General features: G+C 39.1%; 1 long non-coding RNA gene across 1 annotated transcript in view; it reads left to right on the forward strand.

Moving 5' to 3' along the window:
• Positions 1-25,486, forward strand: part of LOC137096433 (uncharacterized) — a 39,606-nt gene extending 14,120 nt beyond the window's left edge. The window contains exon 3 of the long non-coding RNA XR_010909468.1: positions 22,713-25,486. This is a non-coding gene — a long non-coding RNA (uncharacterized lncRNA). The remainder of the gene's footprint in view (positions 1-22,712) is intronic.
• The last annotated feature ends 2,253 nt before the right edge of the window (positions 25,487-27,739 follow it).

Below are 27,739 nucleotides of genomic sequence, written 5' to 3' on the forward strand. Positions count from 1 at the left end.
GAGGCTTAAAAGTTTTGAAATAAATAGTATAGATGGCCAGCTTTGTTTTGTTTTGCTTTGCTTTTTTGAGGGCAGGGTGAGTGTTAAGCATTATGAGCATTTAGACAAAGATATTCACTGGGCTAGGGGGAACAACATGATCTTCATTACTATTTATAATCATGTATAAGTTGACCTGAAGGGCAGGTTTTGGGGCCAAAATTATGCATATGACCCATGGATAAGTTAAGGGTCATTCTCCAGAGAGGGAAAAGTATCAGCATGGCCAAAAGGGTGCAGCCATTTCTGGCTGCCATCACTGTATCCCCACTATTTCCTTCAAAACAATATTTCACCACTCTACTCAGTGCTTCCTTTTGAAATCAACGCTAAGGTAGAGAAATCCTTGATCAATTTCAAGAAAGACCAAAGATGGGAGAGGTTTTAGAATTTTTGGGAGAGGTCACCTGGAGTTTTGAAGTTTTGTGTCAACAGTATGCAGAATTTGTTTACCCTATGCCATGCTTCACTCACAGTGTCGCTTTCACCATAACATGGGGGAAATGCTACTGGCCATCTTCCAAGCATGCTCACCTCATTGCTGGCAATGAGAACATGGAAAGCCTCCCATGTTCTTGATGCTTCCTCATATGACGCTTTTAGCACAGTTTTGGAACACATTCTGCTGGAAGTAGCTCTATGTTATTTGATAAGATCCAGCAGGCTCTGTCCCCAAACTGTGGTGAAAGCATCATATGATAGGTAAATTTACTAAAGTGATTATGCCCTTTCTCACCTAACTCCAAGACAGAAGGTAGTAAACTAGTGTCTAGTCTAGTGTCAGTAAAGGACTGGATGAGACTAAACAAATTGAAACTCGGTCCAGACAATTCAGAGGAATCAGTCTGAGCTGGATAAAGTTATACTACCCCTGCAATCTCAGGTTTGCAGCTTGGACAAATTCCTAGACTCAAATTTGATCCTAAAGGCTCAGATTTCAGTAGTGTCGAAGGCCCCATTCCACACAGCTGTATAAAATCCACATTAAAATGGTTTATATGGCAGTGTGGACTCAGATAATTCAGTTCAAAGCAGATATTGTGGATTATCTGCATAAATAATCTGGGTTATATGGCTGCAAGGAAGAGCCCAGAGACTGTGTTCTTAAGTCGAATTTGTATGTAAGTTGAAACAGGTACATTTTTAGTGTAGCTCCAGTCAAATATGTGTGTCTGTGTGTTCTAGTGTTAGCTTTGGACAGCATAGGGAAAAGTTAAAACCCTTATGGTGTTTATTTTGTTGTCTGTGCCCCTTTTCAGAAGATTTCACCTTACTTCCAGTCTCTGTGATAATTTGATTTTGAAAAAAAATGGCTTGTTGTGGAAACAAAGATTGATAAAGCTTCAGTTGAGAGTAGGAGTGTGCAATTCAGTTCTGTTTTTGGTATCTGGATTTTGGTGAACCCCCAGGCCCATTTTTGGGAGCCTCCCGAATTCAATCAGAAAAAAAATCAATTTTTTGATCTGGTAACCAAAAGATCTCGAAATATCTGGCCCATTGGCAGCAATGGGGATCTTACGAAACTCTTGTTTCTCCTTGGACCTCTTCACACAAGCCATCAGTGGAGCCCGCCTCACACCATCCAGGCTTCCCCCTCATCCCCCTGATCACACAGAAGGAAGTCTAAGCTTCAGTAAACCGGATTTTATTGTTTTAGTTTTTTAAATTGTTTTTATTTTTGTAAAATAACATTTAAACTAAATGTTAAGTTTAAATTATCATAAACCATCCTGAGAGCCAATGTGATGTAGTGGCTTGGGTATTGGACTCTTTGGTCCCTTCCACACAGCTGTATAAAATCCACATTGAACTGGATTATATGGCAGTGTGCACTCAGATAACTCAGTTCAAAGCAGATATTGTGGGATCTTCTGCCTTGATATTCTGGGATATAGGGCTGTGTGCAACAGCAAAGCTAACTTAGTTCCTATGGTGTGACAAACATGGGGGATAAATTGAACAAATAATGAAATAATGAAATAAATGTTTGTTGCTGCAAATGATTTTTCTGATAGACCTACATCTTCTTCACACAATGAAAAACATACAAAGTCTCTTGCTGAATCAAACCACTGATCTCATTAGGTGCTTAGCAAAGCATCAATAATATTGTGTATCTATTATAGCAATAATTTCTATTGATGTTCCATTTTCTCCATACTCTCTGTCAAGTTCATTTTGGGTAAAGTGTTCCTTATTTGTTGTTTGGCCTTATTACAAAATATAATGAACCCTACTTTAACCGTGGAAGTAATGTGCTTTCCCCATATGCTCTGATACATTTTCCACTCGGATTAAGGAAAATTAGCTCTGGGGAAAGTCAAACAAGGCTCATTTGGATGAGATCTGAAAAATGAAGGGAAATAATGAATGCTTTCGTTTTGCCAATTTTGGAATGTGCCAGACATCTTTTCTTTCCTCTAGCTGTCTAGATAACGATTCAGTGGCAGGATGGCAAAAGCTAACTCACTTGAGAGTGATTAGATGAAGACCTTTCCATATGAAAAGTTAGCAGACCAGATGGCCTTCTACATTGGGATAAGTCTCCTATTTTTTCAGTGCAACAATGCTCCAGTTAAGCTTATACGGTGATGTGAACTGGTGTTATTTTCATTGGAACCAAGACAAATGAAACCACATCAATTGAAAGCAAATTAAAATCTGGTTCATGACAGATTTATTAAAAAATAAGATAGTCTGTAAAAGATTATATTTCCTTTTCACAAATTAGAATTATTTACATTCTATGACACAAATCCAAAAATGGATTTATAAGGCAAGGTTCAGGAAAGGACTGGGTACACCAGCCCCAGATGGAGGACTTTGGTGTGTGTGGCACATGACAAGGCAGATGGAAGGTATATTTTCATGTGTACCATACAAAGCTGACAGAAAAGCTCCCGTCAGATTGCATCTGGCTCAGGAGCCACATCTGATCTTGATCCCCATCTGTCAAAAGCCACATGTGCCATTCCTCACCCAGAAACAAACCATGGAAAGTTAAGTCTCAAAAATTACTTACAATGATAGTTTCAAGACCCAAGCACAGCTGTGAATTACCACTAAAAGTTTCAATTTCAAACATAATTTTGCTTTCCAATAGTTACTAAGGGCCCTCCTATACAGCCATATAACCCAGAATATCAAGGCAGATGATCCACAATATCTGATTTGAACTGGATTATCTGAGCCAACACTGCCCTATAATCTAGTTCGATGTGGATTTTATACAGCTGTGTGGAAGGGGCCTTAGTGGTTACTTTGAAAATCTGAATGACACATCTTGTGCTATTAATCCAATCAACCTCAGGGTTGCCTCAACACCAACGCCAACAGCACAAGTCAGCTGAGAACTATTTAGTGAGGTCACACTCCCAGAACTTTAAAAATTACAAATCACTTGCAGCTACACCACAAAATGAGTGGAGCCATATACAATGTAATCTTGGCAAGATGCCATTGTGTCATAACTTCATTATATCTTCACTATTGGAAGAGTAGAGTACTGTAATTAGCTATTTGCTGAAAGCCAGTTAATTCCAACCTCTGAGGAATAGGACATGTAACTCATATTACTGAATTAAGATTATCGTGAACAGCAACAATTTCATTACCTGCCTCTCCTTGTGGTTCGAAGGGTCTAACAATTGATAATGAAGATCTTGAGTCATGTTTGCATTTGTTTGGTCCAAAAAAAATCTGGAAAAACCTGGATTGTTTATCAGCCAAATAATAGTAAAGTACCATATTTATTAAAAAAAATAAAAACAATATGAAGGATGTAGAATTAAGATGATAACAACACTGTGTTAATCTTCCAGATTCCAATCTATGCTAAAGCTTTATAGATTTTTTTTTTGCTGTTTCCTAAACTGCCTCTTCTGTGTTTTTATTTTGGATACAAATTTCCCATTTGTCTATGTGAACTTTCTCCCACGCCACCTCAAATGTGTTGCCTTATTTTTCAGATTCCCACCCTAGCTCTTCCTCATATCTCAAGATCTTTGTCAGTAATCTTCGACTTGGTTTCAGTTTATTTCCCCTCAGATCTGCTTTTTCTGTCCTCTTGTTACACACTGATGTCTAGTAAAGACTTGCTTTTCTGTTTTTCATATTTAATATTTACGGGAAGGGATGAATATTTAAAAGCCTGTTGTGCCACTGGGCCCGTCGCTCTCACAGCTAACAATGTAAAAGCCAATGTATTTTGCATTAGAAGCACCAGAGACATAGTGAGCTGTTTGCCAGAGATTTGAACTCTACTGAACAAGCCCCTGGAAGGCAAACTCACTTGGAAAAGCTTGTGAATATCCTGCTGATGTTTCACTCGCCAGATAGAAGATAAAAAGCAAACTTGAAAGCTGCCAGTCTCTCTCCATATATCTCAAACCTGATTTCAAGCACCATGCAAGGAACAATGTGAAGCGTATTCAGGCCATCCTTGTCAGTTTTGAGAGGTGTTTCAACTCTGTTTAAATACTATGGATCTGAAGAATACTCAGGTTTTTTTCGTCCTCAACAAGGAAAGCTGTCTCAATACATCGAGACATCCTATTGAGGATGTCAGTCATTGCAACAACAAAAAAACTGCTGTAAAAGATCAAAATTAGCTGCATTTTTCAGCAGCAGCAATAGCAAAATAAAGTTGTAATTTGCATAAAAGCAAGCTTGTACAATTGGCCCTTAACATTTTTGAGTTTGACTTTTGCAGATTTGCTTCAAATTATTTCTGTAGAAATCGCTACATCCTCCAATATGACACTATGGGCAATTTCTGCCAGGCATTAAACATAGAGTTGTGATGGACATAGAGATCCAAAGAAAGGGATTCTATCAGGTTTTTAAAAATTGCCTTTTTTCAAATTTATATTTTTCTACTCTTTTGGGGAATCATGTGCCCCTATTTATTTATTTATTTATTTACTATGCTTATATACCATCCCTCTTAGCCCGCAAGCGACAGGGCGGTTTACAGTGAGCACCAAAAACATAAAATACAATTAAAACAGCTAATATAAATATAAAAACCAAATAAAACATGCAATATCAATAAAAAACACATTTCAATTAGAATCTCCTCATTAAAAGTAAAATTCAATAACGTTGTCTAGTCGTTCCTATATCTGCTATATTGCATCTGCAAACGCTTGCTCAAAAAGCCAAGTCTTGTTTTTTTTCAGAATGTTAAAAGGGAAGGGGCCAATCTGATATCCCTAGGGCATTCCATAGCTGAGGGGCCACCACCGAGAAGGCCCTGTTCCTCGTCCCCGCCAAATGTGCTTCTGATGACGGCAGGATTGAGAGCAGGGCCTCCTCAGATGATCTTAAAGTCCTGGAAGGTTCATAAGGGGAGATGGGTTTGGACAGATAAGTTGGGCCAGAACTGTTTAGGGCTTTATAGGCTAAAGCCAGCACTTTGAATTGTGCCTGGTAGCAGACTGGCAGCCAGTGGAGCTGGCACAGCAGAGGAGTTGTATGCTCCCTGAGCGCTGCCCCTGTTAGCAATCTGGCTGCCATCCATTGAAGCTTCTGGACAATCTTCAAAAGAAACCACACGTAGAGTGTGTTGAGGTAGTCTATACGGGATGTAACCAGAGCATGGACTAATGTGGCCCTAATCCCAGCGAATGTGGAAATCTGACTGAATTTCGCATTTAAGACCTTCCTGTATTGCAAAAAAAAGAGAGACGATTTCAATTAATATAAAAGGAAATATGAATTTTGGAATTAGAAGCCCAGGTTTGTGTATTCTGGAAGGGAGTGAACTTTCTAATTGACAAATGAGTTCAGGCTGCATTTTGCAGCATTGATTTCATATCTACAAAAGAACAAAAAAGGTTAGCAAACAATATGGACATTGCGAACCAAGAGAGAAAATTCCCATAGGTGCCTGGAATTAGCACAGAAACTGCACTGTTTTGTAATTTTTTTTAAAGGAAGAGAACTGGGTGAAAGAGGGCATTTATGGCTTTGCAGCCAGAGCTCCTCTTGTGCCTAAAATGGAAGCCCCCCCTCCCCACTTTTAAAAAGTAACAAATAAATGAGTTGAATGCTGATTCAGAATGAATTTAGGATGACATTGTATGATGGTAAGCAATTCTTTTTTGTGGTCGGAGAGGCTGCAACTCAGATTATGAGCCTCCTAAATTTTCAAATTATTTAGAGTAGTTATTTCCCTTCTGCTTCAAAATAATCCAAGCTACTGGGCCATGTAGTGGGGCTATGTTGTGTTGTTCTGTACTTTCAGATCATTTCTGAAATTTCAGATCATCAGCCCTAAAATGAACCTATCACAGGGTTTTCTTGGCAGATTTTGTTGAGAGGAGGATTGTTTGTCTTCATTGGAGGCTGAGACAATGTGACTTATCCAAGGTCACACAGTGGATTTTCATGGGTGAGTGGGGACTCAAACCCTGGGATCAGTCTCCTAGTCGAAAACTCAAAATCATTACACCACATTGGGTCTTAAGGCTGCATTCACCCTGTGAAATCCAAACATACTTATAATTGTCATACCACAGCTATGATTATTAGAACAGTTACGATTGTTACAACACAAAAGGAAATGCATTATCCCTAGTTACCTTACAATCACAACTGTCATAGCTTCTAAAATCTCTTCACATTTACCAACATCTCTAGAATAGTCTTGTAACAAGGATTCTAAACATATGGATTTTGACATACGTAACCACTTTTGTTATTTCTTCCCAGTACTAAGATTCCAGCTAATACACTGGACCTGATCCACAGATCCCCATGTGGAAACAGCCTTGCCATTATGTGTACCATGACTTACACTAATTAGATATTCCTATTTTTTTTTCATATACCTCAGGCACGGATATTCTAATCTCTGTTTGAACTATGGTGGGGTTTTCATAATAGTAATAATAATAAATAGTTTGAAGAGTTTTGAAGGAGTTGAAAATGAGAGAATTGCTCATCAAGGGTAGATTCCCTCCCACCAAGTACAAGTTAATTCCCACTGGGTTCAAAAGCTTTTGCTCATTGAATCTAACTTGTATCCTGCAGTGGGATAATAGGTAGGTTTTTATAAACTCTTGTAGATCTAATTTGCACTTGGAATGAAATATCCTGCTTTCCAGATAGAGTTGGCATTGCTTTATGTTTGACTTCTTGATGGAACAAATAATAAGTATGACTGCTGATAAATGTCACTGTAGAATCTATTTCCTTCCCACTATCAAATCCTCCAGAATATTTTACCTACCAGCAATTGGCTAGAATTTTAAAATGTAGTTAATTTGAATGATAGATAGGCAAACTACCTCAAATGTTTGAATGTTTTTCTTCGGCACAGCAATTTCCAAAGTGGAGTTGATCTTCATGACAAAAGTACTTCTTGGAACCTGCATGAAATAACATCCCAAATGTATGTCATCTCCTAATCATAACATAACACACAAATTAGACTGATATTTTTGATATCAATGAAGACTTGTTAGTGGCACCATGGGAATGCTTTCTACTGTGAAGTCCTATGATAAGCCCCCTTAGACATTGCAAATGTCTCCCAAAAGGAGTACAGCTTATAAAACATGACTTTGCACCTGTCTAAACTACTTCATTTTTATAAATATATTATATACCAATTAATCTTTATGTCCTCTTGTTATGCCCTCCAATGCATTGTTCTAGATTTTTGACTGATATTAACCCTATGTAATACCAGTCAAAATCCTGCGGAATATTATGAAATTACTCCTCGTAAGACCTTAGTTCGAAACCTCATGGTGAGATTTTTCAATGATCAGGATATCTGACTATTATGAGACCTCCTGCCTGACCCAATGCTGAAAAGAAACTTAAAAAGACATCCTCTACTTACCCAAGCTACCACCCCCCACATTCAGTGTTGAATACTTTGTTTTAAAATTCCTTCTCAATCTGTGGGTTATAGGGCTGGCTATAGACATTTGGTCCTGAAGGTGAAACACAGGATGATGCTTAGTTGTACGGAGGCCAAGCAAACTACTAGTTAAATCCCATTTCAATTTTTTTTACCACCATAACTGATGGCAGATGGCTAACCCTGATGAATTCGGGCAAGGCATATAGCACATACAGGTCTGTTCTTTAACACTTCATTGTCACTCATTCTCCATTCCATCTGCTGCTGCTCATTGCCCAAATTCTGCAGTAATGTAGGCTCAACTAGCAGCTGAAATGTCAAACTAGAACATGAGCACTCTTTAGCACTTTCATATGGATTGATAAATGAAAAGAAAACCTCAGCATAGATGTTAATTATTAACCAAGCAACTACTTGAACACATAGGTGGCCAAATGCTGTAGTGGTTAGAGTGTTGGATGAAGGCAATGAATATTGAGGTCTATCTTCAGGAGTACTAAAACTGTCTAGATTATTTTGAACTAGTCACACTCTGTTAGCCTGACCTACCTCACTGGAACCTTGTGGGTATGAGGTGGAGAAAAGGAGCAACATATTGCCTTGCACAATTCTGGAAGAAAACTAAGGTATGCAGACAGTCCCCAAGTTACCAACATCCAGCTTACAAACAATTCATAGGACTTCTTCACATGGGGAATTTTGTCCTCTTTTTCCTGCTTTTAATTGCAGCAAGGACAGGGCCTGCAGTGCGTCATCACACAAACATGGCAGGCCCTGCCCACATTCCTCCCAAAGTGGAGGAGAAGTTCTGAAAGGCACTTTCTCCTTCACTACGGGGAGGAAAGTGTAGTTTGGATAGCTCCAATAGAGCTACATGCACTCTCCCTTCAATTTCCTCATGTGCTAGCAGAAAGGGCAGTGAGACAAAGTGCATTGCCATGTGTTGCTGCCCTTTCTGCCATCTGATGGGAGGGGTGCCAAAGCACTCTCTCCTGTCCCCTCTATGTGATGAGGGGAGGACTGAGGGTGTGTGGAGCACCACAAGCCACCCCATGCACCTTCCCTTTTGCTGGTGATTGCCGGTGCAACAGCATGGCCCAAGAGACCCATGTGAAGAGGTCTAAAGTTAAGAATTGGGTCATACACCAGGAAGTGAGAGGAAGGAAAATTCACTCTTAAAAGAGTTATCATGGGAAAAGTGTATCTCCACTGAAGCTTTCTCTCCATACCTTGTTTCCACTTATCACAGGGAAAGAAAATGAGGTGAAATCTTCTGAACAGGGGCACAGACAGCAAAACAAGCAACACAGAGGTGCTAACCCTTTCTTATGATATGGCAGGAGTTACACTTAAAAATGCACCTGTTCTGACTTACATACAAATTCAACTTAGGAACAAATCTACAGAACCTATCTTGTTTGTAACTTGGGGACTGGCAGTATATACTTCAAAAACATACTGAAACCTATTTGTTCTAGTGTCCACTGCAGTTGTCAGATGTTTTTATTACATGCAGTTTGAAAAATTAGTACACAAATCAACCACTCATCTTTCCCCCACTACCACCAGCTACTTTTTTTAACCTAAAATTCTATTTGCATCTCTATTGACCCAAAAGACATCTCTTTGCACAACGGGTGCATCTACACTGAAGTTTAATACAGTTTAATACCTCCATGGCTCAATGCTATGGCATCATGGGTGTTGTGTTTCTACAAGGTCTTTTCTTTACCTTGTAAAAATACAGTCAATACCAGTACTCTTTTCATCCAAAGAGTACTGTTAGCAGCCCAAACTACGAATCCAAAATACCATAGCATTAAACCTTGACAGATAAAGTGGTGCTAAACTGCATTAATTCTACTGTGTAGAGCCAGTAATGGAAAGGTTTTGTCCAAATCAGTATTTGTGGTTATTTTACACTCCTTTCATCAATAAGTAATCTTGATTAATCAACACCTGAAATACTAAGCAGGCACTAAGAGAATAAGGTAATGTCATCACTACAAGAACTACAGCTGAGAAGAAGCTTCCCAGTGGTGTCTGAGGAATGTCTGAAAATTCCCTTAGTTATTCTCCAGTTTTGTAAACACCTTGTCCATCTGAATTGTGTAGCCTGTAGTACAATACAGTGATATGCTTGCATGAATATTTATAATTAAAGCAATGTAAGTATTTCTATAATGGGGTTATTATTTTTCAAGGGCTGCTGCCATCATAATAGTTTTCAGGATGCATGTTCTTCTTCAGTAGTAAATTCCTATGACTTGTTTGTGTGTTGGGGGGCGGGTGTTTTTGTTTTAATGTGGCTTCTCTTCTTTTTGAAATAGCATGAATGGAACATAAAAGAGCTTGGTCTGCTCTATGCTTGTTTATATTCTCCCATAAAGCTCAATAATGCATTTGTTTATGAACATGGAATATGGAGGACAATTAGTCCATAATGTGAGCATAAAGAAAAATATGTTCAAGATTTTTTGAGGTTGCAACAGCTGTTGTGCATTTCCAGTATCCTTGGTTCTAACCAATTTGAAAGTGACTGTTTTGATGATACATTATACTGATGCAAATAGAATTTCATTTTCACCAAGGTCACTGCCTATATACCCTAAAGCACTTTTTAAGACAATCACGTGGAGTTCTTGTACTAGTTACAAAATGCAGCTTGCAAAGAAATACTATTAGATCACCACCCCTTAAATAAATGCAAGATGTTGTTGCATTACTTGAACAGCATCAGAACTGTTTATTGATGTCAATGAAGACTCTATTAAAGTTGCATGAATAAAGATAAATAAAAGTATGATTTTTTTTGTTAAAGTTGGATATTAATTGTTTTGCAAATGATATCAAGACTAAAAATATAATTCTACTGGAGCAGCACAATAACATAAAAATTATGTAGTAGTGACACTTTCTCAAAGGTTGCCCCCATATGATTCAGAGTGCAGCCACCGAATCGATAATTTAGGTTCTACGCATATTTCGGGCCAAAATGGTGATTTCGATCTTCTACATGTTTTGGGCCAAATTAGTAATTTGGGTCTCTCTTTCCAGTATCTCCCCCTCCCCGTTACCACCTCGATAGGGGCCCCCCGCCCATACTATCCCCCCTCCCCAGCTAGTCCTCCTCCCCCTTCTTCAGCACGTGGTCTATGCAAAATTCTGTGATCTAATAATAATACCTCTTTGAATACTGGGTTCCCCCTTGTACCTCCCCCTGCCCTGCAGTCTATCCTTCCCTCCAAATTGCCCCCGTCCCCTGGACATGTGCAAATTACAAATACAAATTACAGAGATGAATTATGGCAGGTTTAAGAGCAGCAACAATATAATTAAGAGAATAGCGATCTAAAGTGCAAATGCAAGGCAGGCTAGCATTAAGTATAGTGTTAATATGATGCTGAATCACAACAATGGGGTCCAGTCGAGGGTTATTTATAAAGAGAGGAACCAGGATTGACAGTGGGAACCAGCATTAGCAGCAAGAATATAATAGCAGCAAGTTATTAATAGCAGCACTTAACCATTGAAGTCCAAGATGATAATATCTGCCAAGACTAGCCGGCTCACGAATTGATGTTAGAGCTTTAGATGATAAATTTGGAAAGAAATTAGCAGCAAGTTGGTAAGAAAAAGGGGAACAATCCCACTGGGCCAGGCCAAACAATTGCAAGCCCATGAGACCCATAGAAGTGAGCCGGCGTCAGCTAGGTTCCCGACTGTCTCTATCCCGCTCCAGTAGTTAGTTCTCCACAAATAGCTACCAAATTCTAATCCAAGGCCGACTATGGTGACTTCCTGGACCAAGTTGTTGGTGGTTGTTACTTAAAAGATGATATAATAATAGATTCCTTGGCAGCAGATCTTAATCTTCTCTGGATGACGTCAATCCTACTGGTGATGTGAACAGCTCAGGACACCCAGTTGAAGTCCTTGATGACTCAGCAAATGGTGGCATCTCCAAAATGGTGGCCGCCAGAACTTCAAGACCAGCAACTCCCTCAGAGGAGCATTGGGGCGAGAAAGGCAACCAGCCTGTATCAACCAGCAGGGTGTCTGGCAAGTACAGCTCAGAAAAGAGCAGCATGGAGCCACAGCACAGACTGCAAGCAGCACCGGAGAAGAGATGCTGCAATAATTCCAACGGGATCAGAGCAGCGGCGCCGCAGCAGCAACCCCGGCAATGGCGAGCACTCCTGCCACTGAACAGTGGAAGGAGGCAAAGCCAAGGGGAAAATGGCATGAGTTACAAGGCACACGGTGGCAATGCAGTGGCAAAGGTGCAACAGCAGTCCAGCAGTTGGGCTTACGGCCAGGCCAGAGGCCTGATGACGGATGCCGAAGCCCAGCTGACATCCACTACTGAACTGGCTAGGGACCACCTCAAGTCGCCACCACCACAGGCCTCCAATGGCAACAGCCGCAGTATGACCAGCCGACGAGAACAGTGGTGGCAAGCCTGATCAGCTGGAGGTGAAACAGCAGCGGAGAGGAGCAGACCGGGAAATCTGTTGGTAGGTCTCCAATGCAACGGTGTCTCTTAGACTACAGTGTAACATATTTGCTTTCGGAAAGTGCATACACAAACTTTGTTTCATGCAAAATGTTAATAATAATATTGCATAAAATTGTCTTCAAGTTACACATATAAGGTGTATATATTTAGACTTGGGCATTTAAAAATATTTTAAAATATTTGGGTATTTAGACTTGGTTTCCATCTCCATATATATACACACAATAATGCAGGTGTTTCAAATAAAAAGAAATCTGAAATCCAAAATCCTTTTTTCCCAAGCATTTCACATAAGGGATGCTCAACCTGCATTTACTTTGATGGCCTACAGTGTGCCTGCCTCCCAGTACACCTGCTGGTCATGCCCCACTGAACTTCAGATTCAGTTTTGTGTAAAGACCTGATGAACACATAAGAAAAATGGCATTAAGTAGCATGTTTTGTGGAGAAAGTAAACTATAGACTTATACTCTTCTCTGATGCCTATCCTAATGGTGATTTAAACAAATGCAAACTCTATTTTCCTGCTCCACGCCAGCATAGAATGGTTTTAAGAGTTTACATTGCCCAACTTTTTCCCTAAGGCCCTTGTGTGAGCTTGATGTCCTTATTCCTTCCCTGTGCCATTTGAACTGAACAGTTTGGTCCTCCATTACTTTCTACCTTGGAACTGTCAGTGGCAGTGAACAGCCAAAGGTCAGCTTCCTGCCAAATTTTAAATGAGTCTCTGTCTCTTTCCCTTAGATTCCTGGACATTCCTTACCAGCTACGGTCCCATGCTCACACAGCTTATTTTTTAAAGTTTGTTATGATTTTGAAATCTAATTAGATTTTCTTTGTTCCACATTGGTTTTTATCCTCTTCACTGGTCTACTTGATTTCTTCAAAATCCTTATTTCCCCACGCTCTGTGTTTGCCAATTATATTGTTTATACATAATGGTAGGACCTTTTCTAGTTTTAGCCATTTATGATAGAAATGCCCTGGAATTCATTAGCATTCTTCATCTCATTTACATTTCCTTTTGGGGCAAACTTGGCTTTCCACAGTCAATGCAAAAAAAATTACTAAGATTTTGGAAAGGTGTAGGATTTTCATTTTGCATGCTGGTTACCTGTCTACTGAGTGCAAAAAAAAAAATTGTCCATTAGGGCAAACTCTTGCTTAAGACTTCGAGGTCTGGATTTGTATGTTCTCTCCAATGCCCGCCTCTTTATCTTGTTCATGCCTAGCATTATTTTAAATTTTAACTACATTTGGCCCAGCCATAGACTTTAAATGTGTGTTGTGCTATTGTCAATATTTATGCTATTGGTGTTTGAGATTTATTTTAATTGCTTTGTATTGTTGTTGTTATTGCTTGTATTGATGTATTGTGGGCTCAGCCTTATGTAAGCCGCACCAAGTTGCTTGGGGAGATGGTAGCGGGGTACAAATAAAATTATTATTATTATTATTATTATTATTATTATTATTATTGCTGTGAGTTTTCAGGAATGTATAGCCATGTTCCAGAAGCATTCTCTCTTGATGTTTCACCCACATCTATGGCAGGCATCCCCAGAAGTTGTGAGGTTTGTTGGAAACAATTCAAGTGTGGTTTATATATCTGTGGAGCAATGTCCAGCGTGGGAGAAAGAACTCTTCTTTGTTAAAGGCAAGTGTGAATGATGCAATTGATCACCTTAGTTAGCATTAAATAGCCTTGCAGATTCAAGGCTTGGCTGCTTCCTGGCTTGGCTGCTTCCTGGCTTGGCTGCTTACTGCCTGGGGGAATTCTTTATTGGGAGGTGATTAACTGGTCCTGATTGTTTCTTGTCTGGAATACCCCTGTTTTTGATTTTAGAGTGTTTTGATACTGGGAGCCAAATTATGTTCATTTTCATGGTTTCCTCCTTTCTGTTGAAATTGTCCACATGCTTGTGGATTTCAATGGCTTCTCTGTGTAGTCTAACATGGTACTTGTTAGAGTGGTCCAACATTTCTGTGTGATATGCTCTGACTTCAGGGTCTCTTTTTGTTTGTTTTTAGGAGATTCCTGTTTGCTGGAATCAGCTCTTTCTCATCTCTTTGATATGCTAACTGCTATAGAGTCCCAGTGGTTGCTGATGGGTCCCATGCCAATGCAGTGCCACCTTAATGATATTGCCAGGCGGCCCCACAAGCATAGGAGCCCCATGCTAATCTATGCACAGATCAGAATTTAACATTAATTTTCTGATCACCCACTTCAACATTCAAATCTTTTACCAACTCTATAGAACAAGAAAAAATAGAACTTACAGCAGAGAACTTGGCATGTCTGCACTCATAAGAGAATTTTTATCATTTTAATGTTAGTGTTATGGAAGCAGAAGAGGAAATGAGCTGCAGAGGAGAAAGAGGAAACAAGCACTGATTTTGTGGAAGGTAAAATAAATATGTTTATTTTATAGATAATTTACGGTTTTATTCCTGTGAGTGGTTATGTAGGCAGAACCCAGTCCACTGCTTTGCCTGGGGGTCTATAATGCTGTTAAGACAGGCCTGTGCCAAGGAGATGGTGAGTCTAATCCAGGTTATGACCAAGGCTTTAAAAGTGCCCACCAAAGTGCTGATTTCTGTGTGAATAGGTGAAGGACCTTAAATAGCTTATTTAAAGTGAACAAAAATGTGGCATTGTTCTAGAAAAGATAACCAAACAATCAAACATGAGAGCTATACTAGCAATAGGAACTTTAACAACCCTGATATGTATTGGAAATTAGACTCTGCAAGAATGGAAAGTCCAACAAATTAATCATTTGATTTCTTGACAATTTCATTGTCCAGAAGGTAAAGAAGGGAACAACTTGAAGACCATGTCCTCAAGAGATTTCTCATAAAAAGGAGAGGGGGAGCCAAATGTAGCTAGATGTCTGGACATCAAGAAGCTTATACTGGGTGAGATCTATTATAAGAAATGCTTAGAGGAAAAGGAGTTCATGATGCATGGGGATTTTTTAGAGGCATTAAAAGCACAAATGCAAACAATTTGAATGAGTGAGGAAGGTAGAAGATCACCAAAGAAACCAGAAAAGATGTAAAAAGACATTTCAGATGAGCTGAGATTTTACAGTTAATTAAACAAATAGATAACACTTGTAGGGAGAAGGTCAGAAAAACTAAAACCCAGAAGAAATTCAGTCTTGCTAGAGATTAAAATAATAAAAAAGTTTTAGTTTTAGGGTGATTTGGGGGTATTTTTAAAATGATCGAAAGAACAAGGAAATGATATAACCATTATATGGAGAATAGAGTAAGATGCTATTTAGAGACAGAGAGAAAGTAGAGCTGCCTGGCCCCTACTTTGAATCAGTATTCCTCCAAAAAGAAAATAATTCCCAAGCTGGTGCAGATCAAATAAATGACAAATGTAAGGTATTACATTTGGTCAGGAAAAAAAGAAATACATAAATATAGGATGGGTGATACCTGGCTTGACAACAAGTCCATGTTTAAAGGATCTAGAACTCTTAGTAACCCATAAGCTAAGTATGACTCAACAGTGCGATACAATGGGGAAAACAGCCAAAGTAATAATAGATTGAATCAACAGGAGAATCTGCTTTGGTCAGATTTCACCTAGAATGCTATGTACAGTTCTGTCTGCTAGTAATATCCCCCCTCTCTTTCTCTCTCATTTCCATAATTTGCTGATTCCTGAGAAATTAATGTGTCAAGTTTTTGTTTAGTTTTGCCACTTAGGAGCTTATCACATGGACAGTGGGGCAAATCATGGGGCAGTGGGGCAAATATGTTGTTCAGCATGGTGCATCACCTGCACCACCTGCTTGCTCATAACACGCCAGAAAGTGTACCTTCCATGTTGTCCCCATGATTTTCTATCTGAACACAGGTAGCCTCCGGTGTTCAGAATTCCCCTTAATTGAACATTTAGCCAATGCAACCAGCACAGAGTCTCACCAGAAATAGATGTGCATCATGTGATCAGATCTGCATGGGCAAAGTGTTCTACAACAGGGATTTTTCCCTATGTGATGAGGTCCTTTGTGAAGGTTAGATCTGCCTTCTAAGAACATAAGTCTATACTGCAGAATCGAGACAGATTTTAATTAACTAAAATTGATTAACCCATTGGAAAAACAAAATAATCCTGAGATGCATAACCCAAAGTTCTATTTATTATCCATGCCAAGTTTTACATATCTTGATTTCACAATCTTTGAGGTTTGGCACAATAAAAACAACACGTTATCTTGTATTTAGAATTTTATACTTTCCATTCTAATAGTTCTTTTTCAACAAGAAAAATGAACAATATCTTTCACCCAAAAGTTTCATTTTGACAATTTTGGTTTTATCTCCAGTGATTGAATCTACTTTTTAGCAACTGGACCAAAAATGCAATTTCTCTTCCCAATTTTACTTTAAAGTTGTTTCATTAAAAAGAAAGAAAAGAAGAGAAAAGAAAACAAGCTTTGCATCATTAGCCCATTATTTACTATTTTATTTTCCCTCTATATTTTATATATCCACTTATACAAAAACACCACCCTTCAGGGATGAATAGATGATTGGTAGAATTCAAGAGCAGTATCTTACACTCTTAAAACATACTGCCTCAGGTCACTTTAAAAAAAAACAACAGCACAAACCCTTCCTAAAATTGAGTTTGTCTGTGCTTCCCCCCCCCCCCCCACCACCCCCCTCCCCATCATTTTTGCTGTTGTGCTAGTTTCCACTTTATGTACTGTAAAGACACTGGCTCTGCCTTCCAGGCACCTGCAGAATTGTCCTTTTTCACAAGCCTGCAGATTCACAGAGCTCTTCAATCATCACCAGCTCACTGAAGTTCTCAGCCACTTATCAGTTGGATCACAACTTTAGCTTTGCAGAAGAAAGAATGAGGAACAAAAGAAAGATTCTTCCCCCCTCTCATTTATTCTTGCCTTCATGCTGCATATTCATTGTGCTCTTTCTGCTTGCATAAATATATTTTATGGTATCTGGTCACCCCAAATATCTTACCCAGTTGCATCAAGGGAAAATAGTGAATATCATCAGGTCCTGAAAACTTGCTGGGAGTGGGAGAGGATTCAATCCCAGTGGTTGAGACTGAATAGAAAGTGCCTTACCCAAAATGCATATCCTATTCATAGTGTGTGAATTTACAGGGCATTTCAGTCATTTTATAGGGGAGAACCTTTCTAAAACATTTTTACTGCTTCAGTAAAGACTTATTTTTTCCTGGGGGAAAAAAATCGTATAGCCCTTTAGAAATGAAACCTTTTTATATTGGCAGTTATAAAAAGTAACCCAATGATTGAATGTTTATTGATATCTTCCTCTTGCTTTCTTTCTGGGCTTGTCTACACTTGCCTTATACCGAAAGTGGACCAGAAGTTATTCCTGGAGTTGTTTGTTTGTTTGTTATTGTATTTATTTTCTGCCCTTCTCATCCCAAAGGGGACTCAGGGCAGATCACAGAACATACATATGTGGCAAACATTTAACTGCGTTTTTTATACACAAATAGACAAACAATTATACATAGAGAAAAGGTATCGGCTTTCCCCATCTTTCGGCATCCTTGGAAAGATTTGTGCTTGGTTCCGGCCAAGCGAGGGTACTGTCACTCCATCTCTCTGCTAAAGAGTTAGTTCGTAACTTACTTACTTCTTTTGGATTGAATCAACAGTATTCCTTCTGGGTGCCTCAGAATGCCTCCCCCACCTTTTTTAATGAGCAATACCTATTTATCAAATCACATTTTTTGTTTTCAAACTGCTAGGTAAGCGGAAGCTGGGCTAAGATCAGGAGCTCAACCTAACCCAGCATCGAACTGGCAAGATTGACTTCAGCTGGTGTTTAATCTGCTATGCTAAAGCTGGCACATTTTTGCACTGCATGCTAGGGAATACATTTAATTTTGTTGTACAATGTATAATGACAATAAAGTTATTTTATTCTATACTATAACATCTAGGAACTTCTGGACCTTAACTCTACATTAAGAAAAGTCAAGGAATGCACTGGAGTTTGGGCAAAATGCCAAAGTAACCCTATACTTCAGTGTGAAAGTGAACAGTATGATCAGCTCCAATAAGAACTGGTCCATTGTCTATTTGAACAAAGGTGCTCATGCAATCAGAAAGAAGGAGTGGGGACAGAGACGCGAAAGTTGATGGTCCACCAGGGATGGTCTGGGCTCCACCCCACTTCCATTGTGAGATGGCCATGGAAAGTGGAGCCATCTGGAGCCAGTCCTCGAGTATTGTTACTCTGAACTGGCCCCAGATTTTAGTGCAGATGTAGATGAGCCCTCTTTCTCTCTTTTTTGGATGACCGTGCACAGTCCATGAAAGTTCATTTACAGATCTAAAAGTAAGTCTGTGTCTTTGACATTGAATCTATTACACGCAAATGATAGAAAAGATTTCCAACAAAAGTTGAATATATGATTGAGATGAGCTGACTTAAAACATAAACTATCTGGCATAGCACAGGTGGAATCCACTTGCGAGTGATTAAGGCACATCACACAATTTCCCTAAAATATATAATAGGCTTCCATTAAATTTGGAAGGAGAATAGTACTATTTACAATATATGATACATGGCTGATAGAAAATTCATTTTAAGAGGGTCCATTGCTGAAGTTTTGGTGGTTCTATAATAATTTTGTTGAGATGTTACACAGTGTCTTTTTCTTCTTTTTGCAGGAGATTAACATAAGCATCCATTTGGAACTGATGAATGTTGGAAGTGACAGGGTGCAACTCTACTTGTAATACAGATGCATATGATGTTGGGAGGGTGAGGAGAGGAAAAGACCCTATATTTGGACTTGTCTTTTTCTATTCTGTACTAATTTTCCTTCTAGTCTGGTACCCCTTACTACTCATATTATTTTCTTGACTTTGTGCTTTTCTACACTATACTAAAACCCAAGAGGAGGCTCACTTCCTCTCGGATTGTAGTTCCCACCCCAAACCCAAACCCCAGGCTTTCCTCTGGAAGGTAACTAGATAGCATCCCAGGTCAAACAAAGATAGACTTAGGCTGCCATCCAGCCCCCCAGACTCCACCCGACCCCCATTTCACCACCTAAACTTACCGAAGATGCCTGCTGGCAGCTCAGGCCTCTCTCTACAGTCCTTCTGGCATGAGAAAGTAGCACATCTTCCCACCTACTGACATGTTATTTTCTCTCACAAGGATGACTATAAAGAGAGGCCTGCACTGCTGGCAGGTCTCTCTGGTAAGTTTGGGGGTAAAATGGGGGGCTGGAGGGGAAGGGGTGGGCACCACCCCACTCCTCCAGGTTTTTCAGAGACCAAAGAAGTGGGTTGGCTGTGAGGACTGACCATTGGGACTGCGAAAGCAGTCCTGGAAGTCAATCCCCACAGGCAGGCCTGTAGCGAGGTTTAGGGGTTCAAACCAGGTTTAGGGGTTCAACCCCCCCCCCCAAATGTTTCAGATTTTTTTAAAAACCTGGTTTACTCATGAATTTTAACTGGTTAACCAAATCCCCATGCTAAGTCTGAGATGCAAAAAATTAAGAGTCCCTCCAGAACTGCAAGCACTATCTCAGGCAAATATTGACAATTTATTCACACTGTCATTACTTGCAGCAATAGCCGATGTAGCAAAGCAACCAAGTTGTGTGTGTGTGTGTTGAATGCTCTCATTAAGGAGGCCAGACTTGGTGGAGGTGGTTGACAGGGGCAGAGCTGCAGGCTATTGAAGGCTGCTCTGCCCCCTGCTGTGCTCTTTGATTCAGCGTGAGCTAGGAGGCAACCCCCCCCATGAAATTTTCAACACCCCCCCCCCCAAATTCAACCCCTCCCGAATTTTTTTTTCTGGCTATGGCCCTGCCCACAGGGCCCTCACTTCTAAAGACCAGAACCTTAGCTTAAGGTCCAGATCTTTGGAGGTGTTTAATTAATGTGGAGTAAACCGGGGAAACCAGGTTTAATGTGCAGTAATTCAGTTTTTCATAAGGCATTGTTTGGCTGCCTCAGGTAAAAAGCAAAACAGGTCCCATGTTTGGGACTGTTTGGAAGGACCCTTTTTTATTCTCTTGGAGGAAAACCATATCTACTTCTATTTGAGAAGCTGAGGGAAATTGTGGTTTCATGAATTTCTATCTTAACTAGAAACAGAGATAACTACTCCAAAATGTTGCAATGCTGCAATATTTGTCAAAGGATATATCCAAATGAACTACTGAAGCTTGCTTACATTGGATATATCCTTTGACAAATAATCAAACCTATCTGCTATCTTGAAATACAAAAATTAATTAGCAGCCATAGTAAAGCCTGATACCAGTACTATGATATTTAAAAGCACAAATGTGAAACAGCTTATTTTGTGTCAGGCTTTTAATGAAGATTTCTTGTTATCTGTTCTAGCAAGCTAATGGGATGTAGGCACTAGCACATACTCTAGTCTGATGTACATGATTTCAGATGGGTGATCCACTTGTGGAAGCCATTTACAGTCTTCCCCAGCACGGCAGCCTACTTGTATGTTTTTTATGGTCTGTAACATCTGCTCACTTTGTAAACACCTGCAAACAAGAACAACATTCTATTCTACACAGGACACAATATGTCTTTCTCTCTGTTATTCCTGTCCTCTCTTCTACCACATGCTGGGAATTCAGAAAACATTATTATTTTTGGGCATATGCTCATGGCTTTCTCCAACACTTGTTTTGCCAGATGTAATTTGTAATAATCCCAATCCCTGTCATAAACCCATCCATGAAATCCTATTGCAGTTGACAGCAATATGAATGTGGTAATGCTAAGCACTCTGAAGTCACACTAGGAAAGAGTGACCTATTGATTATTTAGTTTGTTGTTTCATCATTTTCTGGCTGATGAGCCCTGGCTGTTGGGCCAATCAGAATAGAAGAAAGCTGTGACATATCTTACACAAGCTGTGTCTATTTAATGGGGTGAGCACCTCCATTGCTTAGTTGCATCCTGACACTAGAGAGAAGTGCTTCGATCGCTGAGTTGTTGTAGTTAATGTGGTGCCAACTTGCATTTTATACTGTACTAGCGGTCCCCTGCCACGCGTTGCTGTGGCCCAGTCTGGTGATATGGAAAATAAAGTAATTAGAGAGTGCTGGTTTCTAATATATGTAATTTCTTTATGCTTGTGGGTAAACAGTATTTCTTGATGTTTCTTTGACAGTGTTGAGGTAGAGATTGTCTGGTTTGCCTACTCTGGAACATGCAACATATAATTGTCCATCTTTAGGAGTCCCTTTCAAATCTATAATATTTATCTCTGTGTGTGTGAATCATATATATCTATCTATATCTATGGCTGGATGGCTCTCTGTCAGGAGGGTTTTGATTACGTTTTCTTGCCCTGGTGAAGGGAGTTGGACTGGATGGCCTTAAGTATTTTCTGTTGGTCATGGGGGTTCTGTGTGGGAAGTTTGCCCCAATTCTGTCATTTGTGGGGTTCATTCAGAATAGTCTTTGATTGTAGGTGAACTATAAATCCCGGTAACTACAACTCCCAAATGCCAAGGTCTATTTCCTCCAAATTCCATCTGTGTTCATATTTGGTCATATGGAATATTCATGCCAAGTTTGGTCCAGATTCATCATTGTTTGAGTCCACAGTGCTCTCTGGATGTAGGTGAACTACAATTCTCAAACTCAAGGTCAATGCCCACCAAATGCTGCTAGTATTTTCTGTTTTTCATGGGAGTCCTGTGTGCCAAGTTTGGTTCAATTCCATCGTTGGTGGAGTTCAGAATGCTCTTTGATTATAGGTAAACTATAAATCCCAGCAACTACAACTCCCAAATGACAAAATCATAATTTTTTGAGTGATGGTCACTCCTTGTGTAGTGAGATGTTTTGTTGCCAAATTTGGTGTGATTTTGTTCATTGGTTCTTTTAGTTTTTAAGCCACTCATTATGACATGAGCATATATATATATATATATATATATATATATATATATATATATATAGAAATCAGAGGTCCAATAAGTCTGTGTGCTGGATTCAGCCCTCCAATGTCATTGACCTGCCCCCCACCCTAAATTTTAGACTTAGGTTCTCCTTAGTCTGAAATGACTTAAAAGCACACAACAACAATCCAAATTAACTTGACTATCTCATCAGTCAAAAGCAGGCCCACACTTCCCATAGTAATATGGTTAAAATTATTCTTCATTTTAAATATTATATTGTTCTTTCATATTTTTTGCACTACAAATAAGATATGCACAGTGTTCATGTTTTTTTTTCCAAACCCTAGTCCGCCAACCCCCCTGTGGTGGCCCCTCGGCTTTGGAACACCCTCCCCATAGAGGTACGATCAGCTTCTTCGCTGATGGTGTTTCGGAAGAGATTGAAGACATGGATGTTTAAACAAGCATTCGGTTAATCCGTTGCAACGAATTTTGATGACTAAAGGATTGGTAATCATAGATGACGAATTTTGGATTGCGATTCCAGTTACGAGATGCATAGGATTATTATTGGTGGCCCAATAATTTGTATTGTATATGTGTTTTATGCTTTTAAATTGAATACTGTTTTTTAAGTGTTGTTAACCGCAATGAGTCGCTGACTTAGGCTGAGATATTAGCGGTATACAAGCGTATAAATAAATAAATAAACAGTCTGAGGAATTGTGAACTGACCCTAGGCTTAAAAGGTTTGAGGATATAGCTCAGGTTAGCCCTAGTGAGTAAGAGTATCTCTCTAGGTATTTTGTAAAATATTGGTTTTTCTTTTCTCTTTTATTCACCAGTCCTTCATCTAAGGACTAAAACAAGCTTCTATTTAGGCAATTTTAGGAATATGCCCCTCCCCCCCCCAGGATACATAGTGTCATTTGACCTTTTAAATATACACATTCACCCCTGTGTGTGATAATAATAGCACAACTTCTAATATGGCAAAAGAGGTTCCAGATGAAAAGCCATCCTTCAATCAGGATGGCTTTGTGCTGCAAAAGGTTTCTGAATCAACTCCGTAATTTCTGGTTTCAGGCAGCATCAACCTGACATTTGTTACTATGACTTCAGTGCCATAGAGCATCATGCTTCTGGCATCTGAAATACCGATTTGTCAGCAACTCATGTTTTGTTTTTTGTTTTTGTGGGAAAGGAAAAGTCCATTTTTTTGGCAGTCAAAACATCTGGGTGGAGGCCATTCATCTAGTCCATCCAAACTCTTTCTATTAACTAACTGTTGAAATGTTTTTGGCATCGCTTCATCAAATTTGTTTGCTAGTCCAGTGGTAATTAATAAAATTATAATCAGCTCTTATTTCATTCCAACTTTTTAAAAATTAAAAAAAGATTGTTCCCCTGTTTGCTCCAGAGAACACACAAGAAAGAAGCAGGCCACATTTCATTGAATGGAACAACAAGAAAACAATAATACTATAACTTTTTGCAGGATCTCACTGAGCCCAGCCAAATGATCTGAGTCTGTGTTTTGATTGACACTACTCAATTATTCCAGCCAAATCCTGTTCCTTCATACTGGAACCTGAGCATATGCTATCTATCAGCTGAGCATGATGATTTCACAGCATAGACAAACATAGATGCCAAGCAGAGCACATCATTCTTTTCTCTTGTTATGTCTGTCTCATTCTATTCCTTTGGCTCCCTGCACAAAAGACCAAGCCAAGGACTGCAGTGATATCTAAGCCATGTTAACACCACCTCCAGCAAGGATGGCTAGGAAATACTAATTCCCATCCAACAGTCCTCCATTTACTCTAATCTAAAAGAAGCAAGACGTCACTTCTGAGAGCGATTTCTGGAGAAGGAAGCGGGTGAATACTTTGTACATCTCCCAGTGTCAAATGCCTACAGAGTTATGCAGGGCTAACGAAGCAGCCATCTCCCTTTTAACATGATTCTTGGCCTTCTCAATCCCTGCTTTCTCCATACAAATATGCGCTCAGTTGTAGCCCCCAGAAACAGACAGATGATGCATGCCAAGACTGCTGATCCCTGTTACACGCACTGATCAGAGTGCAGCGACTCAGTTCATTCTTTGCAAATACATTACATGACGTCTACAATGTCCTTTAAATCTTCTCAGAATGAGAATGACTTCAAAGGTTCAGTGTCAGCCCTTGCCCATTCTTTTCATGCCTCCTCGACACACGGTTTTAGATTTAATGCGAGTCGTGAAAGCAGCTGGTGGCACACAGAATAGCCAAGTCTTTCTTAGGAGAAAGACTAATCTCCATAGAAAATGGCATGGAAAGAAAAATCGATCCAGTGTCCCACAAGATGGACCGATTGGACTTTTTCCATCAGATAAATGAAGACTTTTAGCTTCCATTCCCACAAATGTTAATTTCACATTGCTTTACAGAAGAGAAGCTCTTTCTTTTTGTATCTTTTTCTGATTTCTCTTTCTTTGAAAGTAAATTGTTTTATGAATTAGATTGTTTGTGCTAAAATTAATTAAAAAGATGAGGAAAAGGGAGGGGAGAGAGAATGGGGAATATTAGTTTATGGAAATTCCTCTTCATCATGTCCATAAAACAGGTTTTTGTCCACACTTGTAAAAACATTCCATATCACAAATATTTTGTTTGAAAATTAGTACCCAGAAATTTAAATGCTCATTAAAAAAAAGAATGTTTATAAATGAAAGAAAGATTGCTCTGAAGAGCTAGGCATTTTAGAAATTATTTGCATACATAAACACTTCTAAATATCTGAGAATTCCCCTGAGAAGGTGCAAATTACTTGATTTCTGAGTGGTTTTTAAAATAAGTGGAACCCAACCATTAATGTTTACCTTTTTTTTAAAAAAAAAGTTGCAGTCAAGGAATTGAGCAAAGACACAAACATAAATAACTTTACAGAAACTTGGATCGCTTCTATTTGCTATGCTAATAATTCAACAGACCCAAGAAGATAAACCCCTCGTACTTATGTTCATACATGGAATGATGTACTTGATTGAATTAAACATTTACCGTACATTGTATTAATGCTTTGAAGTGTTGTTTCTTTATGGACTTCGTTTGCTGTATAGGGTGTGTTTTATGTACATTCCTTCGACGAAAGCTTTTTAATAAATAAATAAATAAATAAATAAAACCCAGCTGTAGTATTTTTCTACAGCTAGACCTGATGGGCAGATGCTTTCCCTCATTTACAGTGTGGACGTACTCTGTATACAACACATCAACTTGTTTATTCCATCAATGCATCTTCTGTCAACTATTCCACTAAAACACTTTAAAAGCATTTAAAATGTAACAATGAGGATAAAAATATTGTACCACTCATAAAAAGATCCTTCCATTTGCTCCATTTTCCCAGTAACAACCCTTGAGATGTTTAAAGGTATTTATTTCAAAACTTCTTCTAGCACACAATTTCAATCATTCCTGAAAAAAGTTTGGGTTTTGGAGTCTTCATCATCTTGGTTGCCCTCTTCTGGACATGCTCCAGCTTGTACATATCCTTTTTAAACTTCAGGACTCCAGGTGATGTCTGACTGAACTAGAAGAAAATAGTACTAGTAATTCTCTTAATTCAGACATCATAGTTCTGTTGATGCAACTTAGAACTGAATTGGTTTGTTTCCACTGTATCATACTGTTGGCTCAGTTTAGCTTGTGATCTCCTAAGACCCATAGATGCTTTCTGCATACAGTGCTCTGAAGCCAAGCGCAGCTCATCCTATATTTCTGCATTATCTTCTTCTCAGATCTAGTGATTTACATCTAACCTTGTTGAAATTTATTTTATTAGTATTGGCTTAGTTGTTGTCCCTGTTGACTTATGGAAACTAAGATATCAAGCCCTATCAAGAGGGTTTTTGTGATTTATTCAGAACGAGATTACTATTGCCTTCCTCTGATGTTGAGAGTGTAATTTTCCCAAGAGGGTTTCCCTGGCCACGCAGGCATTTGAAATCTGTATCCCAAATGCATAGTCCAACATTCAAATCATTAAACCACAATGATCCTCATTAGTTAAACATACATCCCTATTAGGGTCATTTTGAATCCTGATTCTGTCTTAGCTTTCCTTCCTAGTTGGATGTCATTTGTAATTTGATGTAAATTCCCTCTGTTCATTCATTCTAGCCCTTTATAAAGATGTTGAATGATAGAGCCTTGCAAAAAGCTTTGCAACAACCCTTGCAAATATAAGACTTTTCTATAGGACTAAGAGCACATCTATATTGACACTAAAATGTAGCTTGAAACCGGTTTTGAAACAGCTGGTTTCGCTGTGTAAGGGATTAGATAGACAGGTCTGGAACTGGGTTGAAGCTAGAAAAGAGATTATGTCAACCATAAAAGCTGGTTTCAATCTGCTCTATGCCCCCCATATCCCTTCCTCCATTTCTGGGAGAGGTGTGTATCAGCACTCCAGTGGGATAGGTGAAGAAAAAGGGGAAAGTACCAGTTAGGTGGGAGGGTAATAAATTACCTATCCCAGAGGGTTAATTAGCCCCCTGCTAGCCATCCGTGCCCTTGGGGCATGTTTCGGCAGCCCCTCTTCCCACATTCTGAATTTTACAAAGCACTTTGTCAAGGGGGGATGTCTACAATGTGCTCTGCACTCTGCAGAGCTGAGTTTGCCCTGAGATCCAAGATATATTGAGATCTGCGCAGGTCTTAAATTGGACTTTCCTGTGACTTTTAAAAGATGCACTGTGCAATCAATAAAAAGTTTAAAAACTCATTACAAAATTAGGAAGTGGCAGCATTTTGGTTCTAAAGTGTTTCTAAAGTATCATTAGTGAAAACTTCATTACTGTAATGTGATTAACAAAATTGTGTTACTTTTCGTTATAGTAATTGTGCAAGTGGGGAAGCATCAGGAGCTCCTTTCTCCTTGTTTGTACAGCTATTGGGGTGAAACTTGCTAGAATGGTAGAACACAATTACCACTGTTAGCCCATCACGTTTCAGAATGTTTCACCTATCCACAGATTTTTGGGGTATTTTCAAAGTTTTTATAAACAACACACACACACACATATATATATAATTTCAAGAGCTATCTCCTTACATTTCATATAGTGGCACAAATTAATGGACCCCCCCCCCCCCCAACTTTCAGAAATATTCATGCATCTACTAATTTTAGGGATTTTTAAAAAAGTTTTTACAATTTTTTTTTAAAAAAACCAACAACTGCTATCTCATTGAATGTCCCTCATATTAACCAATAGATCTCCCATTTATGGATTTGTTTCCAGCTCAGCACAGAGATTTACTTACTAGAAGTATCAGTCAGTCCTCCTCTTTGCAGATTCGACAATTTATTGGATCTCTGGCTG

This window comes from Anolis sagrei, chromosome 2, assembly GCF_037176765.1.
Source record: "Anolis sagrei isolate rAnoSag1 chromosome 2, rAnoSag1.mat, whole genome shotgun sequence".
NCBI lineage: Eukaryota > Metazoa > Chordata > Lepidosauria > Squamata > Dactyloidae > Anolis > Anolis sagrei.